Genomic DNA, 6,031 nt, shown 5'->3' with positions numbered 1-6,031 from the left:
ACACTGGGCAGGAATTGATACAGGCGGCACGAGTGGGTTGTATAATCATGAAAGTGTTTGCTTTCCTTCACAAACAGGCATCTTCTGGACCATGTGATCTCCTACATCAATTTTGCACACACCAAGCTACAAAATGCTTAACATACATCTTAGATGTTTAGGGGTCTGCGCATGCACAGAATCTGTCCTGCGCATGTGCACAACGGGTCCTGCGATCTTGCTCGCAGACCCCCCAAGCCTCAGCATAATTGACATGCTGCAGCGTTTGTGAGGTGGAGTGTGGACATTGATGGTCAATGTTCTCGGATACAGAGGCATGTTTCCAAGAGGGACAAGACCAAGGTCTGCACTGGTGGATGCAGATTTTCTTTCCTCACAAGTGACTAGGACCCAGCTTTGCTGCGTTAAACTTCAGCCTCCACAGCCTGGCCAAAGGAGCAAACATTGCAACCTTTAGCCAAGATGGTGATCCCTGGCTGCGACCTCAGTCCCAGCGCTGATTTGCAGATGCAGCAAGGAGGGGTCTGTTCCTTAGAGAGACACCTACTCCTGTATGTGCATTTTAGATGTAGTTACACATCCGTTTGTGTGCAGCTATACAATTCTGTCCATCTCTGAATCCAGGCAAAAGCCCTCATCAAATATGGAGCAACAAAACCCCGCTTGTTTTGGCTTTGTCCTCAGTGAGGCCAGGCTATGTCTGAAAAAAGTGCCATGAGGTTATACCAATTTTGAAGAATAAACTATTTATTAGTCTCTTTATTAAAGTGCACTATTAATAGAGAGAGATATTGAAAAAAATATTTACCTAAACGATTTAATATACTGTCAATAATGCAGATTTCATCCCTCATATTATTTGACAAAACTGTATTCTATATGATACTGTAATTTCCAAAAAAGTATAAGCTACAATTACATTATAAATGTACTACAGGTCGAGTCTCCCATGTCCAAAATGCTTGGAACCAGAGGTATTTAGGAAATCGGAACATTCTGTACTTCTGCGTGAAGATGTGATAAAATGATACAGATTACCAACAATTGCCATCATCTATTTATATTGACAAATCAGAAAGCAGATAGATCCACATACACGCAGATCTAAGGCTATGCCAGAAATTACCAAATTATTTTGCCTAGGTTTGAACTTCGTCAGGGCCACACAGTGACTCAATAGGATGAGTTCACCGTAATGAAAAGGGGGGTGTTTTTACTTTGGTCTGTCTTTTTCTAATTATAGATCGGATGGGACACCTGTTGTGATATTTTGACAAAAGTCCCAGTGAGTACTGAAACGGCACAGTGGGATGATGGCTTTATGAGAAAAAATGTTTTACTGCTGTCAATACAAGACTGTTGAGGGCACCCTTCTTTGGATAGAGATAGATTTGTGTATATATATATATATATATATATATATACACACACATACACACATATATACATACATACACACAGTTATGTGAAAGTTTTAGGCAAGTGTGGGAAAAAATGCTGCAAGGTGAGAATGCTTTTAACAATAGAAGTGTTAGTTTATTAAGAGAATGCAAAGTGTATGAACAGCAGAGAAATCTATATCAAGTCAATGTTTGGTGTGAACACCCTTTGCCTTTGAAACAGCATCAGTTCTTCTAGGTACACTTGCACACAGTTTTTTAAGGAACTCGGCAGGGAGGTTGTTCCAAACATCTTGGAGAACTAAGCACAGATCTTCTGTCGATGTAGCTTGCTCAAATCCTTCTGTCTCTTCATTTAATCCCAGACAAACTCGATGTGGAGATCATGGGTCTGTGAGGGCCATATCATCACTATCAGGACTCCTTGTCCTGGAGAGCGTTACAATAATGTGAAGCCTGGTGGATGTTGTTTTTTTCTTTTATGCACCATTTAGAATCTTGCAAAATCATTGTATTCTCCCTATCGACTTGATCAGTATCTTCATATTAGTCTTGAAAAATTGCTTTCATTTGAAGACATATCCTAAAATAAAAAAGAGAATATTTCTCTTAAATGGATAATTTTTAGCAAAAAATTAAATAAAACCTTCAAATAATCTTGAACAATGTAATGATTGTATTCAATTACTTTTTATTTTCCTTTTAACGATAGTTAAGTAGGGCAATATGCAGATGTAGCCGGCTACATCGTTGCTGCAATGTGTGCGCACGTGCATCGCGCGATTAAGAGCGGACAGCATTTGCCCATTGCAGTCAATGGCGTTCACGTGTGTACGCATGCCATAGACGCTGGCACATTAGTGGGATAGCTGAGCGTGGCTACATCTGTACATAATATATGTATATTTTTTTATTAAATGATGTACTCAAATATATCTCTTCAATAATATACTTGAGTAAAGTGTGATATATATTAACAATAGGAGGAGAAGTTCTGAAGCTATTGGTGTAGTTTACAGCACGTAGACACATTTTTATCCACCTTGTCAAATTATTTGATTGTTATTGAGGTGGTATTAAAAACTATTCTTTCTCCAATACAAATTCTAATTGAAACATACTTCAACTGTCTGTTACTACAGATTTAACAGATCATAATTGCATTGCAATCACACTAATTCTTCCTCAGCTACCTCAGTTGTGCTTGTCCGCTTTTGATGTCGGACATAAGCACATGCACAAATAGAAGCAACTGGTTTGGGGTGAGAACCACCTTTTATTTTTCCTGGTATTCATTTTGGACAAGTAGTAAACTATGACCCTGAATAAAGGTATTTTTTAATGTAAAAATGTAAATATTTTCTAATACTTTTAAAAATTTTCAAACAATAAAATAAGTTGGATAAAGAGTAGTTTGAAATTAGAATTATTGAGATAGTTAGGAAGAGAGAGATTATTGTAGAGTGCAAGGTGCATGAAGTAATGTGGGTGAGGAGAGAGAGGAGGGTGTATAAGAACCAAGGAATAGAGGGAGACATGCGGATAGAGGGGATAAACAGGGCGGAATAAGAGACACATGTAGGAATGCAGATGAGGAGAGAGACAGTAGGAAGTTATAGAGTCAGTGAGCTGCGTGCTGTAGTGTGGTATAGAGTCAGTGAGATGCGTGCAGTAGTGTGGTATAGAGTCAGTGAGATGCGTGCAGTAGTGTGGTATAGAGTCAGTGAGATGCGTGCTGTAGTGTGGTATAGAGTCAGTGAGCTGCGTGCAGTAGTGTGGTATAGAGTCAGTGAGATGCGTGCAGTAGTGTGGTATAGAGTCAGTGAGATGCGTGCTGTAGTGTGGTATAGAGTCAGTGAGCTGCGTGCAGTAGTGTGGTATAGAGTCAGTGAGATGCGTGCTGTAGTGTGGTATAGAGTCAGTGAGCTGCGTGCTGTAGTGTGGTATAGAGTCAGTGAGCTGCGTGCAGTAGTGTGGTATAGAGTCAGTGAGATGCGTGCTGTAGTGTGGTATAGAGTCAGTGAGCTGCGTGCTGTAGTGTGGTATAGAGTGAGCTGCGTGCAGTAGTGTGGTATAGAGTCAGTGAGATGCGTGCAGTAGTGTGGTATAGAGTCAGTGAGCTGCGTGCAGTAGTGTGGTATAGAGTTAGTGAGCTGCGTGCAGTAGTGTGGTATAGAGTCAGTGAGCTGCGTGCAGTAGTGTGGTATAGAGTCAGTGAGCTGTGTGCTGTAGTGTGGGTGAAGAGAGAGACAGAAGGGGGTATAAAAACAGCAATAGAACCCTTGAGGTGCATGAAGCAGTGTCAGCTACTCCAGGGGAGTCTATCACAAACATTTAATACTTCCACAAGTTAGCAGGGTTAGGGGGAGGGTTAGGGGTTAGAGTTAGGCACTAGGGGGAGGGTTAGGTTTAGAGTGCGGGGAGGGGAGGTAAGGTTCAGGTACTGGGGAGGGAGGATCAGGACACCGGCGGAAGGTGTCATTATCCTAAACCTGTCGGGATGCTGGGATCTCGTACTCATCCAAAATAAATACATAATATCTAGATACTTACAAGTTGGATCCGTGCAGGGCCTCTCCCTACAGCAACCAGCGCCGGACGTCTCAGGTCTCTGGAAATGCAGCAGCTGTCACTGATCCTGAAATGAGGGACAGGTTTTACTTGTGGCTGCAGGGGCATATAATAGTTCTAAAAGTCTTAAATATCTTTTGTTTGCTCATTCGAATACACACATGCAGTCTATGCAACTGAGGTCAAAGCTTTTATGTGGCTCCCACATCCCACTCAGTGCCCACAATCTTCCCATTTGATCACCAAAACAATCTCACTGGCTTCCCACATCCTTCTCACTGCATACATTTATCTCATTTAGAATACACGTTCAGCTCCCTTATTTTTAAAAATATCACTCTCTGTCTATGCATGTACACTCTCTTCCCCTATATGCCTCCATCCCTACTGCTATGTGGTTTCCCAACTGTGATAGTCTGTGTTTCCTCATCCGCACCAATGTTTTTCCCCAGCCGCACTGCCCTGCTGAATCTGCAGTTAACCACAGGGTGTGATGGCATACCATATCTGTATTGCGCAAGGAACACGTCCATTAAGGCGTCAGACTTAATGATCCTAATTTCATTGCTTTTTGCAGTTTGAGTGGCAGAAAATCAATAGGTTTTGTGAATTTTCAGATCATGTCTAAGCAGCCTTAATGGGACATGTGAAACCGTAAGGTTTTTTGTCTATGGAATTTCATAGCTTTTTTAAAATGTAATAACTATCAGGGTTTGGATGAACAAACCGGGCCACCTGCAGGAGAGAAGGGCAACAAAATGGTACACTAACGCAGGTGGAAGAGGTGACAGCACACAGGAGGTTGGAGGGCTCATTGGTAGTGTGTATGCACGTGAGAAAATCAAATCTATAAGTCACAGATGCACGAATGCAGCAGTGAGATCCATCTACGCATCTGTTAAAGATTTATGGTGTAAAAAAAAAAAAAAGCGTAGCCCCGCCCCCCAGAAACAACCAGCACCGGGCTTTGGAGCCGCAGTGCTGGTTGTGCTACATACAACGGACAAATGACGTAGGGGTCCCCCGTATTAAGAACAACCAGCACCGGGCTTTTCAGAGCCTGTCCTGGTTGCCGAAATATGGGGGACAAATGACGTAGGGGTCCCCAGTATTTAGCGCAACCAGCACAGGGCTCTGAGCTGGTCCTGGTTCTGGAAATACAGGGGGAAAAAATGCATAGGGCCCCCCTGTATTTCCCAGAACCAGCACTGGACTCCTTCTAGCGGGGGGCTGATGCCACAGCCAGGGGAGCCCTTTCACCGGGCCCCCCAGCCGCAACATCACCCCTGACCACTAGTCAGCCCAGGCCGGGGATCCCTGGGGAGTTGGGGACTCCCAATAGAGAGGTCCCCCTCCTCAAGGCACCCCAGGCCCAGGCTGATAGCCCGGGGCTATCCCCAGCACCCCTGGGCGGTGGGTGCTGGGTTGATTATGTCAAGTGTGGTGCATTTGAAAATATAAATATTGGCTTTTGCTGTGGAACTACAGTTCCCAGCAAGCCTCCACCGCATGCTGGTACTGTACCAGCATGCGGGGCATTATGAGCATGCTGGTAGCTGTAGTTCCACAACAAAAGCAATATTAATAAAACACACAACACACCGTAGAAAAGTATAATTTTATTAAAACATACATGCACACACACATGTACTCACACATGCACACACACTATCTCACATACTTACCTATGTATCCCTGAAGCCAATCTGTCCTCTTCTCCAGTAGGTAATCCAAAGGTGTACCTGTAATAATAATTCCTTACTCACCTCCTCCTATGCGTAGATCTGTCCTCTTCATTCCAAAGTAGGCAAATCCTGTGTCCTGGCAAAATAAAAAAATTAATTACCCGGTCCCACGGACATTAGTAGTGTCCTCTAAGGACAGTACTACCCGAATGACAGCTACGTTGCGGGATTTAAAAAAAAAAAAAATTCTACACACAGGGGTAGGGGGTACAGGGTGACACACAGGGGTAGGGGGTCCATGGTGACACACAGGGGTAGGGGGGTACAGTGCTTCTTGGCCACTCACCGCTCTGTGCTCCGATCCACCTCGGGGGG

General features: G+C 43.5%; 1 long non-coding RNA gene across 1 annotated transcript; it reads right to left on the bottom strand.

Annotated features, from left to right (window-relative positions):
• Nucleotides 1–1,616: 1,616 nt before the first annotated feature.
• Nucleotides 1,617–5,793, bottom strand: LOC148511888 (uncharacterized). Its single transcript, XR_015880228.1, has 3 exons — nucleotides 5,738–5,793; nucleotides 3,954–4,038; nucleotides 1,617–1,983 (listed from the first exon to the last, which is right to left on the bottom strand). It is a non-coding gene; the product is annotated as an uncharacterized LOC148511888 (long non-coding RNA).
• Between the last annotated feature and the right edge of the window lie 238 nt (nucleotides 5,794–6,031).

The sequence above is a fragment of the Taudactylus pleione genome, unplaced genomic scaffold, assembly GCF_031769625.1.
Source record: "Taudactylus pleione unplaced genomic scaffold, aTauple2 ptg000290l, whole genome shotgun sequence".
Taxonomy (NCBI): Eukaryota; Metazoa; Chordata; class Amphibia; order Anura; family Myobatrachidae; genus Taudactylus; species Taudactylus pleione.
Note: the sequence above shows the minus strand (reverse complement) of the source record. Positions and strands in the feature narration are given on the sequence as shown.